The sequence below is a fragment of the Carcharhinus amblyrhynchos genome, chromosome 16, assembly GCF_965287045.1.
Source record: "Carcharhinus amblyrhynchos chromosome 16, sCarAmb.v2.hapA, whole genome shotgun sequence".
Taxonomy (NCBI): domain Eukaryota; kingdom Metazoa; phylum Chordata; class Chondrichthyes; order Carcharhiniformes; family Carcharhinidae; genus Carcharhinus; species Carcharhinus amblyrhynchos.
Window position 1 is genome coordinate 1,838,366 of NC_137339.1, and position 27,592 is coordinate 1,865,957.

Sequence of the window (27,592 nt, forward strand, 5' to 3'; positions counted from 1 at the left end):
CCCTTGTAATCATAGAATCATACAGAGCAGAAGAGGCCCTTCAGCCCATTGAGTCCACATCATGCCATTTATCTTCCTAATCACTTGCTGTACCTGGAAATTATTTATGATTCATGTACCAGGACATCTGCCCTTTCTGCACACATCCAAGTTTGATATCTTTAGTACACTTTGTTCTGTATTCTAATTATCAAAATCATTGATGGCTTGAGCATTGACCCTTGGGGAATACTATTGTGTAACATCCTCCATTCTGAAAAACAACAATCTAATAGTCAATTGGGAGCACAAAACCTTGGTATTGCTGAAAAAAGAGACAGGCTATCAAAACTTTACTTCTTGAACTCATCAGGACAGATGTAAGAATTTCAAATTTCAAAGGGAGGAATTATTTATACTGCATGAGAAAAGTCGACTCTGATTGATCCAGGCATTGCCATAGAGATTGCACCAGGGAATTATTGTTCCCCACATTTTTATCTAATTCAAAAAAATGCAATGCCTGAATATGTTCCTTTTTTTAATTCATTCCTGGAACACTGGCATCTCTGCCTGGTCAGCATCTATTACCTATCCCTAGTTGCCCTTGAGAGGTGGTGGTGAGTGATTTCTTAGGCCATTTCAGATGATAATTGAGAGTTAACCACATTACTGTGGCTCTGAAGTCACATGTAGGCCAGATCTGGTAAGGATGGCAGATTTCCTTCTGTAAAGGACATGAGTGAACCAGACAAGTTTTTCCGACAATCGACAATGGTTTCATCGTCATCAGTAGATCCTTAATTCCAGATATTTTTTATTGAATTCAGATTCCACTAACTGCCATGGCAGGATTCAAACTCGGGTCCCCAGAACACTAGCTGAGTTTCTGGATTAATAGTTTAGTCATATTACCACTAGGCCATTGCTTCCCTGTGCCAGCAGAGGTCAGGTTTCTACATATGGATATATGAGCAAATGTAAGTGAGCCAACTGATAAACTCAAATTGGTTCTTATTCTAAGATGGGGAGAACGTGCAAACTCTTACACAGACAGTGATTCAAGGGCAGAATCGAACCTGGGTCCCTGGTGCTGTGAGGCAGCAGTGTTAACCACTGTGCCATTGTGCCGTCCTTATTTTCAAATTCCTTATCCTGCTTTTCAAATTTCTCCATGGCCTTACCACTCCCTTTTTCCATTTCCTGTTTATCTTGATCCTACAAATATTTTAGTGTCACAAGTAGGCTTACCACTCCCTATCTTGGGCATGCTCTGGTTTCCTCCCACAGTTCAAAGATTTTAAAGTTTATTTTTTATTATTGTCACAAGTAGGCTTACATTAACACTGCAACAAAGTTACCGTGAAAATTCTCTAGCCGCCATGCTCTGACACCTGTTTGGGTACACTGAGGGAGAACTTAGCATGGCTAATGTACCTAACCAGCACTACTTTGGGACTGTGGGAGGAAAGTGGAGCACCCAGAGGAAACCCACACAGACACAGGGAGAATGTGCAGACTCCACACAGACAGTGATCCAAGCTAGGAAACATCCTGGGTCCCTAGCATAAGAACATAAGAACATAAGAAATAGGAGCAGGAGTAGGCCATCTAGCCCTTTGAGCCTGCCCCGCCATTCAATAAGATCATGGCTGATCTGTCGTGGCTCAGTTCCACTTTCCCGCCCTCTCCCCATAACCCTTAATCCCCTCTCTTATCAAGAACCCATCAACCCGCTTCTTAAAAATATTTAGCGAGGCAGCCTCCACCACTTCAACAGGCAGAGAATTCCAGAGATTCACCACCCTTTGAGTGAAGAAGTTCCTCCTCAACTCCGTTCTAAACCACCTCCCCTTTATCTTGAGGCTGTGCCCCCAGTCCTACTGTCTTTTTTGAGCAGGAAGAGTCTCTCCACCTCTATCCTATCCATCCCATTCATCATCTTATACGTCTCAATGAGATCTCCCCTCATTCTTCTGAACTCTAACGAGTACAAGCCTAGTTTATTCAGCCTCTCCTCATAGCTCAACCCCCTCAACTCCGGTATCAGCCTAGTAAACCTCCTCTGCACTCCCTCCAAGGCCAAAATATCCTTGTGCAGGTGCGGCGCCCAAAAATGCACACAGTACTCCAGCTGCGGCCTCACCAATGCCCTATACAGCTGCAGCAAGACCTCCCTACTTCTATATTCAATCCCCCTCGCTATGAAGGCCAGCATCCCATTCGCCTTCCTGACCACCTGCTGCACCTGCAAGCTGGGTTTTTGCGACTCATGCACAAGGACCCCGAGGTCCCTCTGCACCGTCGCCTGCTGCAGTTTTTCGCCACGTAAGTAATAGTCCTTCCTACCATTCTTCCTACCAAAGTGGACCACCTCACACTTGCCAACATTAAATTCCATTTGCCATTTCCTGGCCCATTCGCCCAGCCTATCTAGATCCTTCTGCAGACTCTCCACACCCTCCGCACAATTTGCCTTTCCCCCAATCTTGGTGTCATCAGCAAATTTCGACACCATACACTCGGTTCCCTCTTCCAGATCATCTATATAAATAGCGCTATGAGGCAGCTGTGCTACCCACTGTGCCACCATGCCACAGATGTGTGGGTTTGGTGGATTGGCCATGCTAAATGCCTGTTAGTGTCAGGGAGATTAGTAGGATAAATCCATAGGGTTAGGAGGATAGGGCCTGGATGGGATTGTTTTCAATGCAGGCCCAATGGGCCAAATAGCCCCCTTCTGCACTGTAAGGATTCTATCTCTGTAATCTGCAGTCACACAAGTTTCCAAGATATCTGCTTGGAGTGTTTTGGAAGGCATAGTGAATGACAATGGAAGCTCTCAGCCTTTATCTTCCTGGCAAACAGTTCAGTGCATATTCATATGCCCTTTGAAGCACAGGGAATATGTGCACCTGAGCAGGTAGAGATCTTTTCTGTTTCCAGCTCCTGTAGGATGCGTTTGATCAATCTGAGCTCCTTTACTCCCACTGCAGGGGAAGTACCTGTTATCGGTTTGCCACCCACTCCCAGTTAGATTGAGTTTTGGAGCTCTCTGCTTGGGGAATCCCAGACAGAAACCCCCAAGTCTTACACACTGTACTGTCCCTTATCATTCATATATTTTTACTGTAAATCTCAGCAAAATGTACAGTTACAGAAACATGTTTTTAAAAATGTATTTTTGGGTCAATATATATTCTCAAGTTGGCCAGTACTAATTCTTGGAAATACTTACCTTATGCTTTACCATGTGCTGTCAGCGGAAAATGTATTGTACATCACAGGTGAAGTTTTAAAACTTGATTCATTTCATAAAACCTCATTACACAAACCGTATTGCAGATGCAGAGCAAAGTTCCCTTGAATAACAATCAGATATGTGCCCCATGCTGATCTTTACCAGTGTGAACTTTCCCACTTAGAATGCCAAGCCATTCTTCAGCTTCTTTGAGTTGAACTGCTGACTTGATATCAAAGGTGTTAAATTATGAGCAGTGTTTTGTGTGAGACTGAGAACTTGGAAATAGAGTAGGAGGGCACACATCGGGGCTGGGAGTTTCTGCTGCTGTTCATGTCAGGCAGGTTTGGTGTTGGGAATGACAAATATCATGAGAGGTGCAAAGTTGTGTTTTATGTTGGTGTGAACATGTGATGCGATTGTTCCCCTCTCATTACTTTTCATTGGGCCAAAGGGCCTGTTCCTGTGCTATACGGTTCTTTGTTTTTTTTGATTTCTTATTGCTCACATTTTAAGTAGCTAAATACATTTTGATTTGGAAATGACACATCCTCATGAAAAAGAAACTTAAACCTTTGTTGTGACCAACCACGAAAGTTGAATCAAGAGGAGCCAGTTCATCCCTTCTCACCTGGTAGATTATTCAAATCACTCGCCTGTCTCTCTGATACACAGCTGAATATGCCAAAGTTAAATTTGGAAGTTGGTTTGTTTCATTTACCTCCTCGACATGCACATCTGTCTCAGTTCCCTACCATAATGCCACTCTGTGACAGCTGTGCTAGGCATGGCTGCAAGAGATCCAATTTTGGAGTTCTGGCCTTCCATGTTGCTACTAAAGGCAACATAATGAGAATAATTCTGAGACATTTGACACCAAAACCAAATGCTGCAAACTCTTTCCTGCAAGCAATATCCCACAAGCAGAATGAACAGCGATTTTGCACCTTAGAGGAGCTAAGTAACACCTCAGAGAAAGCTGTAAATCAGGAAATGGAAGGGAGGGAGGAACTCAGGAAAATTACAATCACCAGGGAGATGATATTGTGCAAATTGTTGGAGCAAGACCTGACAAATCCCTGGGTCCTGAGGGAATTCATCCTCAGGTCTTCCAAGAAGTATCTAGTGAGGTAGTAGGTGCGTTGGTTTTAATTTCCCAAAACTCCCTACATTTGGGAAAGGTTCTATTAGATTAGAAAATAGCAAAGATAACTCCTTTATTCAAAAAGGTGGAGGGGGGGAATGTAGGCAGAAGGCAGAAAACTATAGACTAGCCAGCTTAACATCTGGCATAGGAAAAATGCTAGAAGCCATCATTAAAGGTGTTGTATCAGGGCACTTAGTTAATGACCAGACATTTGCTAAGCTGCCTCATCAAGGGTCAGTGCAGAAAATAAGAGCTCATGGGCAGAAGATTGGCTAGCTAACAGGAAGCAGACAGTAGGCATAAATAGGTCATGTATTGGTCGGCAGCATGTGATGATTGGTGTGCCACAGGGATCAGTGCTGGGACGTCAACTTCTTACAATTTATATAAATGACATGAATGACGGGACCCAAGGTGTGGTTGCTAAATCTGCTGATGATGCAATGGTATGTGGGAAATTAAGTACCATCTTCCTACGTGCCAGGAATTACTCCAACTAGCGGAGAGTTTGACCCTGATACTCTTTGATTCCAGTTTTGCTAGTGCTACTTGATGCTACACTTGGTCAAATGCTGACTTGATGTCAAGGGCTGTCACTTTTACCTCGCCCCTGGAATTCAGCTTTTTGTCCATGTTTGAATCAAGGCATGAGGTCAGGAGCTGAGTAACCCTGACGAAACCCAAATTGGATGTTATTGAGCAGGTTATTGCTGAGTAAGTGCCACTTGATAGCACTGTTAATGACCCCTTCCATCACTTTACTGATGATCGAGAGTAGACTGATTGGGCAATAATTGGCTGGGTTGGATTTGTCCTGCTTTTTCTGAACAGCACATATCTGGCAACTTTCCACATTGTTGGGTCAATGCCAGTGTTGTAATTGTGCTGGAAGAGCTTGGCTAGGGGAGTGGCAAGTTCTGGAGCACAGGTCTTCAGTACTATTGCCGGAATATTATCAGGGCCCATTGCCTTTGCAGTATCTAGTACCCCCAACCGTTTCTTGATATCATGTGGAGTGAATCAAATTGGCTGGAGACTAGCTTCTGAGATGCTGGGGACCACTGGAGGAGACCGAAATGGGTCTTTTTCTGTTCATTTGTGGAACATGGGCATCACTGGCTGGCCAGCATTTATTGCCCATCCCATGTTGCCCTTCAGAAGGTGATGGTGAGCTGCCTTCTTGAATTGCTGCAGTCCGTGTACTGTGGTTTGACCCACTCTGCGCTTCTGGTTGAAGATTGCTGCAAATGCTTCTTATCTTTTGCACTGATGCTCTGGCTTCCTCCATCATTGAGGATGGGGATGTTTGTGGAGCCTCGTCCTCCAATGAGTTATTTAATTGTCCATCACCATTCATGACTGGATGTGGCGGGACTGTAGAACTTAGATCTGATTCGTTGGTTGTGTTTTTACTTAGGACCTGCTGTTTGCATGCAACTTCTACTATTTGGTAGCTTTACCAGGTTGACACCTAATTTTTAGTTATGCCTAGTGTTCCTAGCACGCCCCCTACACTCTTCATTGATAAGCAAGGGGGTGAAAGGTTATTTGGGTAGGCAGGAATGTGGAATTGCAGTTACAACTAAATTAGCCATGATCTTACTGAATGGTGGAGCAGGCTCGAGGGGCCAAGAGGCCTATTCCTGCTCCTAAATGTTTGTATGTTAGCCGGCAATCTGGTTATCTGTGATGTTTTCTGAAGGAGCAGTATAGGCCAGGATCCTAGGGATTAGGACACTGGGTGGCTGTGGGCTTGCTATTTGGAACTTCCTGGTATTGATTTCAAATGTTCTTTATCAATTGGGTTAAAGAAACCCATTCTACTTAAAGTTGTCACTAGTTGTTGGCAAGTTGGCCAGGTTCCTTTACAGGCCTGCACTTGGGGCTCAGTTTTCTGATATTGCCCAGAACATAGAGTGGACCTGAATGGCTATCCAGGAATGTCTCCCCTAGTAAATCATACGGTCAATTTAAGTTTGAGGGCTATTTCTTGTGTCTGGCCATTTTAAATTATTTAGATTAAATACACATAAAAATGAAATATAGGGACAATTATTTTATGAACATTGTTATTGAATAAGTAAAACGAATGTGAGCCTTGATCACTGATTTGTTTTCTCAATGTTGGAATAAAACCATTTAATTAAAGGTCATACATTTTTCATATTGCTAAGATTAACATGAAAGTCAGCCTACATCATAATGTTTCCATAAGTTGTAGATTGAACTGCATGGGTAGTGGAATAATCTTCTTACATCATTTAACTTCATAGTGAAGATTTTAAGAGAAATTTAAATTAAGCAGTGATCTGAATCAATTGTGGAAACGTAAGTATAAAATGAGCTCATTTTCATTTGCCAAAAAATTAAATTCCCCAGGAGCTCCAATTCTAATTAATGTAGAGGAAATCCTTTTTCTCCAATTTCTTCATTTTATTTCTCTGGTAATAAATAATTTACAATATTAAAAATATATTGAATAATAACTGAAAGAATACCAGGGCAGTCACATTCCATTTATACTCCTGACTACTGACAGGGTTAGGCAGCAATTTTACTTTTATTTAAACATGAATGAATCATTTTTTGTGAGAATGCTTTTTGTTTGAGAATGGTTTAGCACAGTCACCTAGAAGTGGAACAATTGACTGGTCCAATATTCTGACTGGTTCAGGAAAGATCATTTTACTCCTCTAACTTATGCTCGGATTGTGGGCGAGGTTTACCCACAGGGACTACAGCTGAGGAACTGGTGCGAGGAGGTCAGCCAAACCCACCAGAAAGTGCTAATCGCAAAATGCACTCTTAAAATTGTTGATGTTGGGCAAGACAGGTTGGAGAACCTGGGAAGTAATTGTGAATAACAGGAATAAAATCCATGTCAGCTTTGCTTGTTTCCATGATATGATTGGGATTAGACAATTGCTTACCTGATGAAGAAGGTGGGAAGAAGAGATATCATGACAGGGTTTTAGAAAATGAAGCATGTAGCTGTGTTAGGCCAGATCTGAAACCCCAAGTTATATTATGAAGCCAGACAAGACTCCAGCAGTTTTCGATTTTGGCATTAGTGTGAGCATAAATGTTTCACTCCAGGTGCAATTTTACTGACACCAGGGAGCTTTTATCAAAACAAACTTTATTTAACAATGCAGTTTATCTATAACAAATGATATTAGCTTAACTTTCAACAATTGAACAATACTTAAACATGACAAGATACAAACTTCTTGTGCTGACCTATCACTATGAGTTCCAATCAAACAATGCTTCTCTTATCGGCTTAAACCCCTTCTTATAAATTAGTTAGCAAAACACAGGCATGCTTGCTGTGACTTAGATTACCAGGTTTGGAGATTTCAGAAAGCCTTTGAAGAGAGTTTTTTAAATTCATTTGTGGGACATGGGTGTTGTGGCTGGCCAGTATTTATTACCTATCCCTGGTTGCTCAAGGGCAGTTGAGAGTCAATCACATTGCTGTGGCTGTGGTATCACATGTAGGCCTGACTAGGTAAGGACGACAGATTTTCTCCCTTAAAGGACATTAGTGAACCAGATGAGTTTTTCTAACAATTGACAATGATTTCATGGTCATCTGTGGATTTTTAATTCCAGATATTTTTAATTGAATTCACATTCCACCATCTGCCATGGCGGGATTCGAATCCGGGATCCCAGAACATTAGCTGAGTTTCTGAATTAATAGTCTAGAGATAACACCATTAGGCCATTGCCTCCCAGAGAGAGAGAGACAGAGAAATACTGCTTTCTCCATTAGCCCAGGCAGTGGCTGTTTGTATTTTAAGATCAAAATGGAACTGTGCTATCCTGCAAGCTTATCTCCTCCCATTAATCATAGGGATGGCGTGACTGATGTATGAGGAGAGATTGACTAGGTTAGGATTGTTTTCGTTGGAGTTCAGACGAATGACGGGGAGTCTCATAGAGACTTATAATATTCTGACAAGTCTAGACAGGGTAGATGCAGGGAAGATGTTCCTGATGGTAGGTAAGTCCAGAACCAGGGACTACAGTCTGAGGATTCAGAGTAGATCATTTAGAATGGAGATCAGGAGACATTTCTTTACCCAAAGAGTGGTGATCCTGTGGAATTCATTACCACAGGAAGTAGTTGATGCCAAAACATTGAATGTATTCAAGAGGCGGTTAGATATAGCCGTTGGGGCAAATGGGATCAAAGATTATGGGGAGAAAGCAGGATTTGGCTATTGTGCTAGACATTGTAATGAATGGTAGAATGGGCTGAAAGAACTGAATGGACTCCTCCTGCTCCTATCTTCTATGTTTCTATGACCTGACTCTGACTCTGCTTAGCTCGTCTGAATTCCTAGGGGAACCTAAATAAACAAAACGTCCATTAACTCTACAAAGTTGTGCATTCCTGGGTAAAATCAGTTATTAGCTTGTATTCTCAGCTGCATATTTACCAGACAGATCGACTGTTGTAATAAAACACTACCTCTGAAAGCAAATTCATCTTACACATAAAATATATCAAAAAAGCACAGTATCATCACATGGCAAATTTTTGATAAAGTCCAGAATTATTCTTCTTGAGGAACAGTTTGCAGAGTAAAATAACTGCTCACCTCTTCAATTCCACACCAGCAGAGACTGAACCTACACAGGCAGGCTATTGAGAATTAGTGGAGTTGGGGGTAGGGTGTTAGCGTGGATAGAGGATTGGTTGTCAAATAGGAGGCAGAGAGTGGGGGTCAACGGGTGCTATTCGGATTGGCGGATGGTGACTAGTGGAGTGCCCCAGGGGTCGGTGCTGGGGCCTCAGCTTTTTACCATTTATATAGATGATCTGGAGGAGGGAACCGAGTGTATGGTGTCGAAATTTGCTGATGACACAAAGATTGGGGGAACGGCAAATTGTGCGGAGGGTGTGGAGAGCCTGCAGAAGGATCTAGATAGGTTGGGCGAATGGGCCAGGAAATGGCAAATGGAATTTAATGTTGGCAAGTGTGAGGTGGTCCACTTTGGTAGGAAGAATGGTAGGAAGGACTATTACTTACGGGGCGAAAAACTGCAGCAGGCGACGGTGCAGAGGGACCTCGGGGTCCTTGTGCATGAGTCGCAAAAACCCAGCTTGCAGGTGCAGCAGGTGGTCAGGAAGGCAAATGGGATGCTGGCCTTCATAGCGAGGGGGATTGAATATAAAAGTGGGGAGGTCTTGCTGCAGCTGTATAGGGCATTGGTGAGGCCGCAGCTGGAGTACTGTGTGCAGTTTTGGGCGCCGCACCCGCGCAAAGATATTTTGGCCTTGGAGGGAGTGCAGAGGAGGTTTACTAGGCTGATACCGGAGGTGAGGGGGTTGAGCTATGAGGAGAGGCTGAATAAACTGGGCTTGTACTCGTTAGAGTTTAGAAGAATGAGGGGAGATCTCATTGAGACATATAAGATGATGAATGGGATGGATGGGATAGAGGTGGAGAGACTCTTCCCGCTCAAAAAAGACAGTAGGACTAGGGGGCACAGCCTCAAGATAAAAGGGGGGCGGTTTAGAACGGAGTTGAGGAGGAACTTCTTCACTCAAAGGGTGGTGAATCTCTGGAATTCTCTGCCCGTTGAAGTGGTGGAGGCTGCCTCGCTAAATATTTTTAAGAAGCGGGTTGATGGGTTTTTGATAAGAGAGGGGATTAAGGGTTATGGGGAGAAAGCGGGAAAGTGGAACTGAGCCACGACAGATCAGCCATGATCTTATTGAATGGCGGGGCAGGCTCAAAGGGCTAGATGGCCTACTCCTGCTTCTATTTCTTATGTTCTTATGTTCTTATTAGATTATCGGGAGTGGCGACTGCTACAAGTCACTTGAATTGATGTGTTTCATATTCAAATAATATGTTCCATTTTGTGACCAACTCATTATCCAGTAGTGTGGACCATGTGGTTATATGGACACTGGGATGACGCAAGTACATAAGGGATCATGTGTGGGAGTTCTTGCCAGAGCGTGGCAGATACATAGCATGTAAGAGCTGGTCTAAGTCCTTGTGTGTGAGATCCATTGTGATCTTGTATGCAAGCAGCTTTTTTGTGAGAAATATCTAAACATTGCAATGAACCATGATCAATGATGTGCGCTGAATGAGCAGTCAGCAACATTGAGTTAAGGTGGGAAGCAGGACATGTCCTACAATCACTGGTGGCGATCACTCACAAAACTGATCTGCACATTTGGTGTTTGCTGCAACAAATGTACGAAATGGAACCATTTTGTGAAATGCTGCAGATCCAAACCACAGCAATCTTGCAATGCTGCCAGCCACATCTTGGCCAGTCACTCCTCCAGGGTTCGGAGCATGAACAAAGCAAATGAACTGGAGCTCAATGAGAATAACCAAGCCACTGAGCCCACAACAATACGATCATGTCAAAGTGTTGACTCCATCACAGAGAAGGGTGAGATTTCATCACCTCGAACTTGTCTGCAGCAACGCAAAAGTAAAGATCAGCACTGAAGCAAAGTGAAATGTCTAACACCAGCTTCACCTCGTGATATGTGGTGGACAAACCATCCATATGGAAGGTGTGACTGCTCTTTATTGCACACAGGACAGCTTTCAGTTTAAATTGTCGACCAAAATGTAAAGGCACTATTGTATCTTCGGGACAACTTCACACTGGAGTCAATCCACCTTGTACACTGCAACACCAGAAATGGTAGAATATAAAGACCTATTCAACTGCAATGTCATTGGGAAGCCATCTGTAATGTATCACACAAGGCTAGGTGACTCAGTACCACCCACATGGTTTGTTCTCTGAGAAGTGAACCCCTAGCTATGAAGCAGAAGGTAGTTGATGAATTGGACTGGGTGACAACACTGGGTATTATAGCCCCATAGACAAGCCACTGAATAGATTTCAGCAGTGGTGGCTGCAGTAAAGAAAGTTGGTGTGGTCATGATTTACACTGACCCAGTGCAGTTAAACAGTGCTGCTCAGACCTCATCAGCTGATGAGAACTGTTGAACAGGTTATAGCAGACATGCCCCTTTGTCAGCTCTTTCATCAAGACCACCATATTGGTGTTTTCAACAAGCTCAGGAAGGTACTCTGAGCTCTTCCAGTGCTACACATGATGTTTGAACACCAGCACCTTCTACTGCAGGTATCTGAACCAGCACTTTCAACCACCACAGTACCCCAGGCATGCAGCCAATGGAAATGGAGGCTGTTCCAAAGGCCAATGCAGTAAACCCTGCAGCCATCAGATACACCACAAGGCCACTTGATGCCATCCACACTGAGGACACCAACCTGAGAGCATCTCCAACTCAGCCACCTGCACAATCACATGCTCAGAGCAATGACAAAACCAATTAGAAGGTTCCAGGACTAGATCATGGACTAGTCTTCAATTGGTCTTTGTTTTTTAAAAAAGGAGGAGATGCAATAGGCTATGCATCAGCGCCAGCAGCCCAATCTGTGTTTTACATAATGTAAGTAGTTATACGTTGTTAGTCTGCTCAATCTGAATGTGGGAAACAGAGAAAATGAGATAGAGAATCTGGTGAACTGGTGCGGCAACAATAATTTCTCTCTCAACGTCAATAAAACACAGGAGATTGTCATTGACTTCAGGAAGCATAAAGGAGAACATGCTCCTGTTTACATCAACAGGGACGAAGTAGAAACAGTCGAGAGCTTCAAGTTTTTAGGTGTCCAGATCACCAACAACCTGTCTTGATCCCCCCATGCCGACACAATCGTTAAGAAAGCTCACCAATGCCTTCTACTTTCTCAGAAGACTAAGGAAATTTGGCATGTCAGCTATGAGTCTCACCAACTTTTACAGATGCACCATAGAAAGCATTCTTTCTGGTTGTATCACAGCTTGATATGGGTCCTGCGCTGCCCAAGACTGCAAGGAACTAACAAAGGTCATGAATGTAGCCCAATCCATCACACAAACCAGCCTCCCATCCATTGACTCTGTCTATACTTTCTGCTACCTCGGCAAAGCAGCCAGCATAATTAAGGATCCCACACACCCCGGACATTCCCTCTTCCACCTTCTTCCTTCAGGAAAAAGATGCAAAAGTGTGAGTCACGTATCAACCGACTCAAGGACAGCTCTTCCCTGCTGCTGTCAGACTTTTGAATGGACTTACCCTTGTACTAAGTTGATCTTTCTCAACTCTAGTGATGACTATAACATTACATTCTGCACTCTCTCATTTCCTTCTTTATGAATGGTATGTTTTTGTCTGTAGAGTGCACAAGAAACAATACTTTTCCATAGAACCATAGAACATTATAGCAGAGAAACAGGCCTTTTGATCCCTCTTGGCTGTGCTGAACCATTTTTCTGCCTAGTCCCACTGATCTGCACCTGGACCATATCCCTCCACACCTATATTAATACATGTGGCAATAATAAATCAAATCAAAAAATTTGAATTGAATGAGTCTTCTTGCACAATGTTACGTCACAGTATCACGAATTGTCCCAACTTAAATGAGGAAGATTTAGATCTGCGGTCACATGGACGCTGGGACAACACAGGTACATAGGGGTTTTATGTGGGTAGTGCAGGAACCCTCCCTGGAGCACTGAAAGACGCACAGCATGTAAGAGCTGCTCAGAGTCTGTAATAGATTGATGTTGTTATAAGTCCATGTGGCTATTGGAACTCAGCAAATCTCCAAGTAGAAAATCTTTTTATTGGTTATCATTGTAAAATTCTTTCATAATTTTGAGAATTTCCTTTCCAGTTTTCAGCTTCACTAGTTCTTCAATTCTTCTATCGTAACTCTGACGTTTCACCCTTTGTCTTATCTTGCACCATTTCCATGGTTCCAATCCTTTCTATAATGGAGTTTCTACATCTGGCATTTCAACCATGGGCTAACCAATGGACATTTCCATCATCACCACAATAATAAAACAATATGCTGTGGATGTAGCAGATCTGAAATTAAAAAAATTCTGGAAAGACGTAGCAGGTTTGGCAGAGAGAGAACCAGAGTTAAGATGTTGAGTTCAATATGACTCTTGTTTGGAAGAATTGTTAACTCTGTTTCTTCTCCATGGATGCTGTCAGACATGCTGAGCTTTTCCAGCACTTTCTGTTTATATTACACCATCATAGAACATAGAACATAGAACATTACAGCGCAGAACAGGCCCTTCGGCCCACGATGTTGCGCCGACCAGTTACAAAAACAATGACCCACTAGCCTATACCAATCCCTTTTCGTCCATAAACCTATCCAGAGATCTCTTAAACGCCCCCAAACTAGACGCATTTACAACTGCAGCAGGCAGGGCATTCCAATCCCTCACCACCCGCTGGGTAAAGAACCTACCCCTGACATCCGTCCTGTAGCTACCCCCCCTTAATTTAAAGCCATGCCCCCTCGTGCTAGCTTTCTCCATCCGAGGAAAAAGGCTATCACTATCCACCCTATCTAAACCTCTAATCATCTTATATGTTTCAATAAGATCCCCTCTTAGCCGCCTTCTTTCCAACGAAAACAACCCTAAATCCCTCAGTCTCTCCTCATAGGACCTCCCCACCATACCAGGCAACATCCTAGTAAACCTCCTCTGCACCCTCTCCAACGCCCCCACATCCTTCTTGTAATGCGGGGACCAGAACTGCACACAGTACTCCAAGTGCGGCCGCACTAGAGTAGTGTACAGTTGCAACATTACACTGCGACTCCTAAATTCAATCCCCCTACCAATAAACGCCAAGACACCGTACGCCTTCTTAACAACTTTATCTACTTGATTCCCAACTTTCAGGGATCTATGTACACACACACCTAGATCCCTCTGTTCATCCACACTATTCAAAGTCCTCCCGTTAGCCCTATACTCGACACATCTGTTGCTCCTACCAAAGTGAATTACCTCACACTTCTCCGCATTAAATTCCATCCGCCACCTCTCGGCCCAGCTCTGCAACCTATCTAAGTCTCCCTGCAGACTATGACACCCTTCCTCACAATCTACCACACCTCCAACTTTGGTGTCATCACCATGTTGCTTCTGCATTTACTGCCTCATATGTAAAATTCTGAACAACATTTGTCCTATTTGATGACTTTTTCCAAATCCAGTCCTGCTCTAACTCCGTTAGATCTCTTTGATCTCTTTGTTCCATTGACATTTTGCTTACTCTGCCCAAGTGGCAATAGTTCACATTCATGTTTGTTGTTCTGGGTTTTGTGGTGTAATGGTGAGCAATCTGAATTCTGAATCCAGCAACTCAGATTCACATCTCGGCAGAGCCTTGCTTTGTAAGGCAGTTCGTTCAGATGGTTAGAGCGTGATGCTAATAACGCCAAGGTTGTGGGTTCAATCCCTGTACTGGCCAAATGTGGTTACCTGTATCTTTGGAGCATGGCTAATGGTCTGCTCAGTAGAAATCCCTTTTTGTGGATGGCACAGTGGTTGGCACTGCTGCTTTACAGCTCCAGAGACCCAGATTTGATTCCCAGCTTGGATCACTATCTGTGTGAAGTTTGCATGTTCTCCCCATGTCTACATGGGTTTCGTCTGGGTGCTGTGGTTTCCTCCCACAGTCTGAAAGACGTGCTGGTTAGGTGCATTGACCCGAACAGGTGCTGGACTGTGGTGACTAGGGGAATTTCACGGTAACTTCATTGCAGTGTTAATGTAAGCTTTATTTGTGACTAATAAATAAACTTTACTTTTGTTGGACCACATTTGCAACATGCCTCCTCTTGATGTTCCTGCAGTATGCTCTATTCTCCACAGGCACCCTCAATGTCATTGATAAATTTTAATTTTGGTTCCTGTATGCCCATATTTAAATTATTGATATGTACAGAGAATAAGAGATCCCAATACAGATCCTTGGGGCACATGTGTTTAGCAATTTAAGAAACATCCACTTATTGCAACTCTGCTATTTTCCTTTCAGCTAACCCTCCATCCCTGCTGTCACGAGTCATTATTTGTACCACCATGAGTTATAATCGTCATGTGCCTGTTATATGGCACTGTGTCATGCAATGTTTGGATATCCTAATTCTTCACTTGTTTTACATTTCTCTTTGATAAACTCAGCAATTTTCTCAGAAAATCAGTTAAATTAGTGCCAGTAGTGAGCATAATTACTTTAACTGGTGTTCCTTGTGTATGGTAAAGATCATTTGCTTCTTTTTCCTTTATGAAAAGCTAATTTGACATTTTGAGTAAATACTACACTCTCGCTACACTTGTTTCTGAACCTGGACATCAGTTGTTGGCATTTTGAGTTAATGCCACCTTATCTACAGTTCAATCTTGTTCCACCTCTCCATCCTCTTTTAAAACATGTCTTAAAACATATGTCTTTGGTCAAGAGTTTGCTTTGTCATGAAATAATACTGATGGAATATAGGATTAACAAACTGCTGATCTGCTGAACTTCAGTCAGAGAAGATTGGAAAACTTCAGGGCATTGATCTCAGCACCATGCAAGAGGGAGAGGCAGTGACAGTGATGAGGGAGCAAGGAAGCGGGGTAAGGTTGGGCTGGGTAGGTGGAGCCTTTCCTCTGGGGGCCACCTTGAGAGTAATACTCCAGCTTTTGGACAGAATGGACATTCACATTAAGTAGGTGATTTCAGCGTGAACCTTGTCCATTTCCTGATTTGCCATTAATGAGAGGCCTTGTGAAACAATGCAGCACCCCTACTGCTGGACCAGGAGCTCCGGATTCAAGTCAACACTAAGACTTGTGTCCCCAGAAAGAGCATTGGATCCGACTCAATGAGTTGACCATCAGCTTGGAAATCCTTCCACCACTTCCCCACTATTCCCCAAAGGGATAAAAACACAGTATGGGCGTAAAAATATACTAAACAACAAACAAACATTGCCATTAATATTTGGCACCTTGCTATGTTACTTACACATATGTACCTACTATCATTTTAATTGTTTAGTATTGGGCAGCATTGCAGTCACCTGCCTCACATAAGACTGTGTCTCATCAATATTAAACTGTCAGTATCCAATACTGTATTGTTCAGGATCTGAGTCATAGTTAGATGTTGTACTTGGCAGTGATTTCAGTGCCAAAGGCATGTGTGGACCCCAGCGGCGGGATCGGGTCAGATAAGATTTAATGCAAGTTTTCATTCTTACTTTCTGAAGATTGCACCAAGTGGAACAGGAAGTGTTCCTCTGAGCTCCACAAGGAAACCTTCCACCTCCCCAGTCCTGAAGTTCTTTCCCCCAACCAAGATCACCTCCAGGCTTGCCTCATCTCTAACCTTCAAGTTGGGGTGGGTTCTCTCATGTGACTGGTGGTGGTCTCCTACTGCGAACTGTCTTACTCCTTTCTCCTGGGCATTTAGGAAAGAGTTTCTGTCAGATGGTGAGTTCTGGGAGCTGAAGTCGACACGGTCTGAATGGGAGTTTGTATGTCAGTTTGTACTCACTCTGATCTCTGCGTTGTACAATCCAGAATTAGCTTCAGCCTTTTAAACTTGGTTTGGTTATATGTTCATCTGTCACACATTTCCATAGTGCCTTAGCAACCTCAGCTCATCTCGAAATGCTCCCTAGCTAACGAAGTACTTTTGAAGTGAGTACATGGTTATATTATCTTCACTAGTTAACTCATTAAACCAGAGCTGATTTACAGTAACCGCCTAATGGTTCTTACAAGAAATTAATCTGCAGATAAACTTCAAAAATTGTTGAAATTCCAATAATCACACCTTGCTGTTAGGATGATTGTGCAGCAGAGGAAAGAAATGTACTTTAGATCTGTGACTGTGGTGGAGCATTTTGACTTGTGTCCTCAGGCAGAGGTTGACATGGATTAACTGTTAACTGCCCTTTTTCACAAGATGACTAAGAATAAAAATTACACTTTCCATTTTATCAGATCATGTAGGCTGTGTCACTATAATTTTGAATTCTCTAGTCTCATTTACAGAACCACAATTATTTTGAAATAGTCACACCACCTTTTCCTGCTGTTTTTTTCTTCTCTTTTCTTTTTGGTTGCCTGTTTAACATAGATTTCAAACTGAAAACACACTTGAAGTCATCAGAAAAGTCACTGGATGTCTGCAGAGGACTGGCATCTGGACTGAGGTATGTTTGATTTTTGATTAACAGGCTTCTAGTGAAACTCTGAAAATTTCAAATTTTATCAAATGTGGAATGTATTTTTTGTTTGCCAGTTCTGATCCTGATAGGATTGTGTGGTGTCAAATTCGAACCAAGATTTGTGAAAGTGTGGCAGAAACAAGAATGTTTCACTTGGAACTGAAACTGCCGTGCCCCCAGTGTGTGTGTGCTTTTTGTGTTGACACCCACAGTTTTGGCAGTGTTGGGAAAGAGAGTTTTCAAAAGCAACAGTAAACATGAGCTTGTGCTAAATTACTTTTGAGTATTGTGTAGCACTGCATACATAATATATCTTATAAATGACAGTGTCGACACTTAAATAAATAAATGAGATCGGGGATGCCAAAACATTTAGTGAGGTGCAAACACTTGAGAATTCCCTTAACAGCTTGTAGTACTGGACTCCTGATACTTGCTGCTGAAGAGATGTGCAAACAGGAAAGGGGATTATCCTTGAATATTTATGAAACTATGGTTTAGGAACCAGGTGAAAGATAAAATTATACAAAACTATTCTGTTTCGATGGGATTTTATCTTTCACAATACTCATTTCAGGAGGCAGTGATTGATGTAATTTGCAGCCTCATGAGGGCAGTGGGTAACTAATGGAAAACAGAGGCCTGAACCTCGCATGTGTCAGGCCCGCGCAATTGGCAGGCCCAGAAGCGGACATGATTTCATCATTGGCCAATTAACTGGCAGCTAGAGTGAAGCACACATTGAGAAAAGCTCAACACTGCCAAGGGAAGGGCGGGTGCCTGAGTGAAGGCCAGGGAGGGTGTTTCAAGCCAGCTCTATGAAGGCTGACCACTGCTGTGGTACTGTAGGAATCATCTCAAATGAACCTTGCAAACTGGAGGCAGAATTTTACTGAATATTGGCAAAGGTTGAAAGTGTGCGGGAAAAGCAGAGTTGAAGCCGTCAGCATCAATGACGGATTTTCTGCGGTATTGTTTGGGACATGGTGCAGAAACATAGAGACAGCACCGCTCATGCTGGCGGAGTGAGCTTCGATTGAGCATGCCCCATCAGCAACTTCACTTTTTGGAGATTGGATGCCATTTAGAAAGGCCACCCAGGGCACAAAGAAGTTTATATGGATCACGTCCTTCTGCCACATACCCTCTCCCCATGCAACACTCAACACCCCCCCCCCCCCCCCACTCCCCCCTCCCCTGGCTCTGCTGGGACACTGCCCCCAAAGCTGACCCCGGGCAATGCCCGCTGACCACAATGTTGTGTGTGAACATGATGAATCTGGGAGGCGTGCTCAATGTCTTTGTGCATGATTTCAGACGTTCCAGGTGAGGTGCACACCCGCTCAATCAGTGTAATGTTCTGGCCAGAGAATTAGGATAAATGGGTGATTTTCTTTTTGGTAAACTAAGATCAATGCTGTGGCCTCAACTATCTGCAATATATATTGATGAATTGGATGACAGGACTGTGAGTAGTGCAGCCAGATTTGCTAATGATACAAAGAGAGCTGGGAAAGTTACTTGTGAGAGGGATACAAAGAGTCTGCAAAGGGATAGATATAGGTTAAGTGAGCAGACAAAAAATTCAGCAGACGGAATATTATATGGGAAAATGTGAGCTTGTCTATTTTGGTGGGAGGAATAATAAAAAAAGAATGCTATTTATATTGAGAGACTGCAGAATGTTATGGTACAGAGGAACCTGGGTGTCCTTGTACATGAATCACAAAATTGTATCAAAGAACAAAGAAAAGAACAAGGAAAATTATAGCACAGGAACAGGCCCTTCGGCCCTCCAAGTCTGTAACGACCATCCTGCAAGCAAACAGTTAGTTTTTATGCAGATTATTTTCTTATAAGCAGCATCAGATAATTACCTTAAACTTGTTCCAGTTTAATGAACTAACTGGTACATGAATCATCGAAAGGTAACATGCAGGCACAGCAGATTATTGGGGAGACAAATGGAATGTTGGTGTTTATTCCAAGAGGAATTGAAGTCGGGGCTCAATTTAGCTCAGTTGGCTGGACAGCTGATTAGCAATTCAGTGTGAAATTAAATAGCATGGATTCAATTTCATAGATTATTCATGAATGCTCTGTATTCTCAAACTTGCCCCTCAGGTTCAATCACCAGTTAGGGGGAGAACGGCTTATGGTCATTTGGTATTATGGCAACTTTACCATTAGGGAAGTCTTTGTACAATGGTTGTACAGAACAGGAGCCATACCAAGCTGTGATACAAACAGGATGCTTGCTGGTTGAATCATAACTTGATATCGCTCATGCTCTGTCCAAGAGCGCAAGAAACTACAATGGATCATGAACAAAGCCCAGTCCATTACTCAAACCAGCCTCCCATCTGTCCAACACTTCCTGGTACCTCAACGAGCAGAATCAAGGACCCCATGCACCTTAGACATTCTCCCTTCCACCTTTATCCGTGAGGAAAAAGATACAAAAGGGGTGATCCTCCACTTTCAACATCCCAGGAAAGCAACTGGCAAATTATTTTAGAAATTGTGACATAAATTTGATTGATTACATTCTTCTGAAGTTGCTATTCTTGTGAAAACTCATAAAACTCCACCTCACAGCATGGTGACACAGTGATTAGCACTGCTGCCTCACTGTGCCAGGGACCTGGGTTTGATTCCCAGCTTGGGTCACTGTCTGTGCAGAGTCTGCACGTTCTCCCTATGTCTGCATGGGTTCCCTCTGGGTGCTCCAGTTTCATCCTGCACTCTGAAAGACGTGCTGGTTAGCCACATTAGCCATGCTAAATTCTCCCTCAGTGTACCCGAACACGCACTGGTGTGTGGTGACTAGGGGATTTTCACAGTAACTTCATTGCAGTGTTACTGTAAGTCTACTTGTAACACTAATAAGTAAACTTTAAAAAAAGCTAAAGCCTGTCCTTCAAGAAAAATTTGATAAACTTATTAAAAATCAACTATATACCCTGAAGTCGGATTCCCCGCAGAGAGCCAGCACTGACTTAATTAACCAAATGGCCTTTTCTCAGCTGTAACCATTCTCTAATTCAGTGGCTGGGATTTTCAGTTCTGGATTGGGAGCCTAGTAGCTGATTCAGTTCTGGGTCTCAATCCAATGTGTGTGTTCCAGACATGCCAACTAGTGGCAGCGAATGGACTATCTGTCCAATTATGGACAGCGAGCATAATCCTGAGGCTGGAGGACCAATAGAAGGCCGTCTGATACTGACCCATCCACAAATCCATTGGCTGAAATGGGAACGGCAAATTGTTAGTGATTGTTAGTGGAGAAAGTGAAGACACTTCAAAATGGCTGCTACTGCCTGGCTGTGATCATGGCAGGGAAAACTCTCCACCGGACAGTCAGTGGCTACACTTGTAGTCCAGCAGCTGTTATGGGATGCTGGAAGATCTCTTGCATGATCTGTTGCCCAGTTGCAGCAGCAGGCGTTCCCCCTCAGCCGTCCTGAATCCAGCAAGCTGGCTTAAACATGGTCCAGGCTAATATGGAGGAGCATCTGCAGCCGCAGGAACATAGCGTCAATAGGCCCCAAGATTGCCGATAATTGATCTGTGTTGTTTGCCCCTGAGAAGTGGACAGTAAGTATTCAGTCCTGGAGTAGCCCTGATTAATAATTGGCTCATGTTCAGTAGTGGTAGGAAATGGCACAAAATCCATGCCAGCCTGTCTACAGTCTCGACTCTGACCCATTTGAAAATGTGGCTCTACGATTCTATAGTTTGAGTGCTCAGTGTGAAACTAACCATTCAGTCTTTGAAGGGTTCAGGGTTAATCTCTGGCCTGTTCTGAGGTAGCTAATCCCATCAAGGTTGGTGGTATGAGAGGTACATTCAATCCTGGATGTTCAGGTGGAGGAGGAGAGAATCAGATAAGATTGCTTTTTTTGGTTGCTAACTCTCAGTCTCTTTTGCTGCAGTTAGAGTCATAGAGTCATAGAGGTTTACAGCATGGAAACAAGCCTTTTGGCCCAACCTGTCCATGCTGCCCTTTTTTAAAACCTCTAAGTTAATCCCAATTGCCCGCATTTGGCCCATATCCGTCTACATCCATCGTACTCATACAACTATCTAAATGCTTTTTAAAATATAAAATTGTACCCGGCACTACTGCTACCTCTGGCAGCTTGTTCCAGACACTCACCACCCTCTGTGTGAAAAAAAATGCCCCTCTGTACACTTCTATATCTCTCTCCTCTCACCTTAAACCTATGCCCTCTAGTTTTAGACTCCCCTACCTTTGGGAAAAGATATTGATTGTCTACCTTGTCTATGCCCCTCGTTATTTTATAAACCTCTATAAGCCCCCAGAGAAAAAGTCCCAATCTATTCAGCCTCTCCTTATAACTCAATCCAACAAGTCCCGGTAGCATTCTCGTAGTTGTTGTTATAAAGTGTCTATAAGTGAATGTCACATGACAGAAGCCCTGATCCCTCATGAATATTGTCCCTCGAACCATATTGTCTCGACTCAGAGGTGAATAATGGCCACATTGGTAAGAGTGGAGTCCTGCCTGCATTTATATGGCATGATGAGCAGATGCTGGCGTTGGACTGGGGTAAACACAGTAAGAAGTCTGACAACACCAGGTTAAAGTCCAACCAATTTATTTGATAGTAAACTCACAAGCTTTCGGGGTTTGTCCTATTTATATGGCACCAAACCCAGCCCTCAGGGAGAGAGGGGAGAAATTGAAATGAATGCAATTTACAGACTATACCACCAATGGGTACATTAGCCACTCTGAGCTGGGCTGATATATCTTCAAGCACTGGACTGCAATGTTCTGTCTTTGTCACAAGATGGTGCTGGGAAAATATTTGTGAAGTGAAATCCAACACTGGATATGAGGAAGTAATCCTTTGGTCTCGTCAAGCAGCCTGCCAGGGGGATGACAAGGACCCACACTGAGTTTGAGGTGCTTTTAATCTCTTCAGGGATTCAGGACAAAGTGTGAAACCTTTAGGAAATTTAGAATTCTTCCTTCTGTGCCATTGACAGACTGGCAAACTGCCATTCTCTTGGAGGAAAAGATCAGTTTTGTGTTAAAAATGAAACTATTTCGAAATATATAATTCTTAATTAGGTTCTGGTGGGTAAAGCGCTATAATTAGTTCAAAAGGATTTAAAATGTGGCGCTCAGAACGTTTAAAAGAAGTAGTTCTGTGGAAAAATAAGTTAAGTGATCTGAGATGTTGTTCAATCCTTCAAAACTACTTTCAATTCAGACTTTGTAAGTTTGTTCAGTTTAGGCTTGGGTTAAGTAAAATCAAACATCTGGGGTGGCATGGCATCACAGTGGTTAGCACTGTCAGGGTGTCAGAGATCTGGGTTCGATTCCCGGCTTGGATCACTGTATGTGTGGGGTTTGAACTTTCTCCCCGTGTTTGCATGGGTTTCCTCCAGGCGCTCCAGTTTCTTCCCACACTCCAAAGATGTGCGGGTTAGGGGGATTGGCCATGCTAAATTGTCCCTTAGTGTCAGGGGGACTAGCTAGAATAAATGCATGGGGTTATGGGAATAGGGCCTGGGTGGGATTGTGGTTGGTGCAGACTTGATGGGCCAAATGACCTCCTCCTGCACTGTAGGATTCTATTCATTATATCACACCCTGCAAATCAAACTTTTAAATGCAGCATGTGAGAAGGGATGCCACCAAACTGCGCCACTTGGGTACTGCTGCACCTGATTTTCAATCATCCTTTGTATTGTGAACTGGGAAATAGCAGGGAGGTGGCAGTCACAATGGATACGTTAGCCACTCTATGCTGAGCCTACACATCTTCAAGCAGCGTTGCCCCGGACCTAGTGTGGGACTGCCTGAATATGCCATGACTTGGTGTGTGCAAAGGCTTGGGGAGAAAAATATTCATATAACAAACATTTTTTTTAAGTTGATTTAATATGTTATAGGCGGCTGTTATTGTGTTTACTGCAATCCTGTGGTTGAAAAGTAAAATACGACATTTTTTATTTTCATTATATATCCTTCATTTATTAAAAAAAACGTCAGATCACATTCTCCAGAATTTTACCATCCGGTTGTCGTAGCTGCATTGAGGCCGCAATTTTTATCTCAGTGTCTCATCAGCGACTTGGTACAAAACAAAGCTTAGTGCGTAAAATGGTGAAGTTACCGTTAAATACTCTAGATTAATAAAAACACACGCCTTCTCTGTTACACAAATCATTCATAATTAATGAAGGAAAATGGAAATGACCAGTGTGAAAATCCCTGTTTTTAAATTAATTAACATATGTTCCACACGAGTACAGAAATGAACAATAAGGTTGTGGCTGAACTAACAAAAGCCGTTTCATACATTTCTGAAGTGTCAAATGAGAAAATGTTAAGTATAGATTCTCTATATTTTACTCTGCATCTAAATTTTAACAAAAATGTAGATGCATATAAATAGCAGACAAAGCCTAAAGAAATTGGTAATAGGATTTTATTTTCATTTCAAACTAATCTGAATTTGCTCTCACTGTTAAAATGTGTTGACAAAGTAAGTAGAAATTGCTCTGCAGAATGCATTATGTATGAATCCATCAGCAAAGCTTTTTTATTTTCAGAATGAAAAATGAGATAGTTTTAAATTATTGTCTTGTCATTTTTTCGGACTGAGTTGTTTACAGGTTCTATAATTCTGGAAGAGAGCTGGAAAAATGCCATAAATTGTTTCCTGGGAGGGCAGGGAATTTGTAATGGCCCAGATTTTGTGATTGACACCAAAAGAATGATCCTCGTCACTGACCTCAGAAAATACTGCTCACAAAGATCTGATGAAGAGCCACAGAGTGCAGCTTAGCATTTTTTTAATGTCAATTTCAAGTTGGTGCCTTAAACCATAAGACGTAGGATCAGAAGTAGGCCACTCAGCCCATCAGGTCTGATTTGCCATTCAGTGAGATTATGACTGATCTGATATGATAATCCTCAACTCCACTTTCCTGCCTTATCCACATAACCCTTGATACCCTTACTGATTAAAAAGCCTTGAACATACTTAACGACCCAGCCTCCAAAGCCCTCTGCAGTAAAGAATTCCACAGAATCACTACCCTCTGAGAGAAGAAGTTCCTCCTTATTGCTGTTTTAAATGGGTGACTCCTTACTGTGAGATTATGCCTCCTAAACTCTCCCACAAGGGGAAACAACCTTTCAGCACCTGTCAAGTCCCCTGAGAATCCTATATGTTTCAATGACATTGTCTCTCATTCTTCTAAACTCCAATGAGCATAGGCCCAACCTACTCGACCTCTCCTTATGAGAAAATCCCTCCATACTGATTGTGGACCAGATCCATCTGATGGATCTTGTAGTGAGGCATTTTGGGTGGAGCTCAGGAATAAGAAGGGTGAAATCACAATGTTGGGAGTGGGATCTCCAAACAGCCAGCAGGAGACAGAGGAGCAGTTGTGTAGTCAGATACTGAAAAGTTGTGAAAAAAGCAGAGTCATTGTGGTGGGTGACTAACTTCCCCCATATTGACTGAGAATCCCTTACAGCCAGGGGCTCAGATGGAGAGCAATTTGTTAGGTCTGTTAGGAGGGCTTTTTGAAAGTATGTTGAGAATTCAACCAGGGAGGGGGCCATGCTAGACTTGGTATTGGGGAATGAGCCAGGCTAGGTGATTCATGTTTCAGTGGGGGAGCATTTTGGGCTTAGCGACCATAATTTCATAAGATTTTGGGTTGTCGTGGAAACGGACAAGAGTAGCCCTCGGGTGAGGGTGCTTAATTGACTGAGGGCCAAGTACATCCAAATTAGACAGGAACTGGGGAATGTAGTTTGGGAGCGGCTATCTGAGGGCAAATCCACGTCAGGCATGTGGGAGGCTTTTAAAGACCAGATGATTTAAATGCAGGAAGGACAAGCAAAAATGAAGGATAGAAATGGCAGGGTTCAGGAACCATGAATGTCAAGGGAAATTGTAAGCTTAGTCAAAAGGGAAAAGGAAGCATATGATAGGTCTAGGCATCTAAAAATTGATTGATTGAGGAATACAATGAAAGTAGGAAGGAACTTAAACATGGAATTAGGAGGGCTGAAAGGAACCATGAATTGTCTTGAGCAAACAGGGTCAAGGAGAATCCCAAAGCTTTTTACGCATACATTAGAAGCAAGAGGGTAGCGAGAGAAAGAGTGGGTCCACTCAAAGACAACGGAGAGAAGTTATGTGTGGAGCCACAGAGAGTGGGTGAGATCCTTAATGAGTGCTTTGTATTGGTATTCACCAAAAGAGAAGGACATGAGGGATGTTGAAGTCAGGGATGGGTGTGTGAACATTCTAGAGAATGTCAGTATATCAAAAGAGGAAGTATTGAATTTCCCAACTTGTATTAAGGTAGACAAGTCCCTGGGGCCAGATAGGATCTATTCCAGGTTACTGTAGAGGCAAGAGGAGAAAGGGCCTTAACAGATATTTTTATACCCTCTTTGACCACAGGCAATGTTCCAGAGGACTGGAAAATAGCCAATGTTGTTCCCTTGTTTGAGAAAGCAAGCAGGGATAATCTAGCAACTTATAGGCCGGTGAGCCTGACATCAGCTGGGGGGGAAGATTTTGGAGAAGATATTGAGGATATATACACATTAGGAGGAAAATGGACTAATTAGTGACAGGCAGCATGGTTTTGTTTAGGGAAGGTCATGTCTCACCAACTTGATGGGTTTTTTTGACGAGGTGACAAAGAAAATTGATGGGGGAAGGGCTGTGGATGTGGTTTATATGGACTTCAGTAAGGCACTTAACAAGGTGCCACATGGCAGACTGGTACAAAAACTAAAATTGCTTGGGATTCGGGGTGGGCTGGTTAGATGGAGACTGAGCTGGCTTGGTTATAGAAGATAGAGAGTAGTGGTGGAAGGGTATTTTTAAGAATGGAGATCTGTAGGTAGTGGTGTTCCACAGGGATCAGTGCGGAACCTTTGTTGCTTGCATGATCTGGAGGAAAATGCGGATGGTCTGATTAGTAAATTTGTGGATAACATGAAGATTGGTGGAGTTACTGATAATGCTGGGGATTGTAAGAGGATACAACAGGATATAGATAGATTGGAGACTTGGGCACAGAAATGATAGATGGAGTTTAATCCGGCCAAATGCAAGATGATGCATTTTGAAGGATCAAATTTAGATGTGAGTTAAACTGTAAATGGCAGAACCCTTACGAACATTAACATATTGAGAGATCTGGACATGCAGGTCCACAGACCCCTAAAAGTGGCAACACAGTTGGCCAGGTGATTAAGAAGGCATATGGCATCCTTGCCTTCATCAGCCGGTGCATTGAGTGTAGGAGTTGGGAAATTATGTTGCAGTTATATGAAACCCTTGTTAGGCTGCATTTGGAGTATTGTGTGCAGTTCTGGCCACCACACTACCAGAAGGATGTGGAAGCTTTGCAGAGAGTGCAAAAAGGGTTCACCAGGATGTTGCCTGGTCTCGAGGGTGTTGGCTATCAGGAGAGGTTGAATAAACCAGGATTGTTTTCACTGGAAAGATGAAGATGAGGGGAGACCTGATAAAGGTCTACAAAATTGTCAGAGATATAGAGTGGGTAGATAGTCAGAGGCTTTTTCCCCCGGTCGAAGTGTCAATTACAAGGGGGCACAGATTCAAGGTGAGAGGGGGAAAGTTTAAGGGAGATATACTGAGCACGTTTTTCACGCAGAGAGTGGTGAGTGCCTGGAATGCGCTGCCAGAGGATGTGGTGGAAGCAGACACATTAGCAACATTTAAGAAGCATCTGGATGGGTACATGTATAGGGAGGAAATAGAAGGGTATGGATCGAGTAAGAGCAGAGGCTTTATTTAGTTAGGGCATCATAATCGGCACAGGCTTGGAGGCTGCAGGGCCTATTCCTGTGCTGTACTTTTATTTGTTCTTTGTTCTTTTTTCTATACCCAGAATCAACCTAGTGAACCTTCTCTGGATTGTCCCCAGTGCCAGAACACCTTTCCTTAGATACTAGGACCAGCTCTGCTCATAGTGTTCCAGGGCACTGTGGAATCCAACAACAGGACAGGCAGTAGGCAGGCTGATCAGCTAACCAGATTTAAACGTTCTCACAGACGGCAAAGCATCA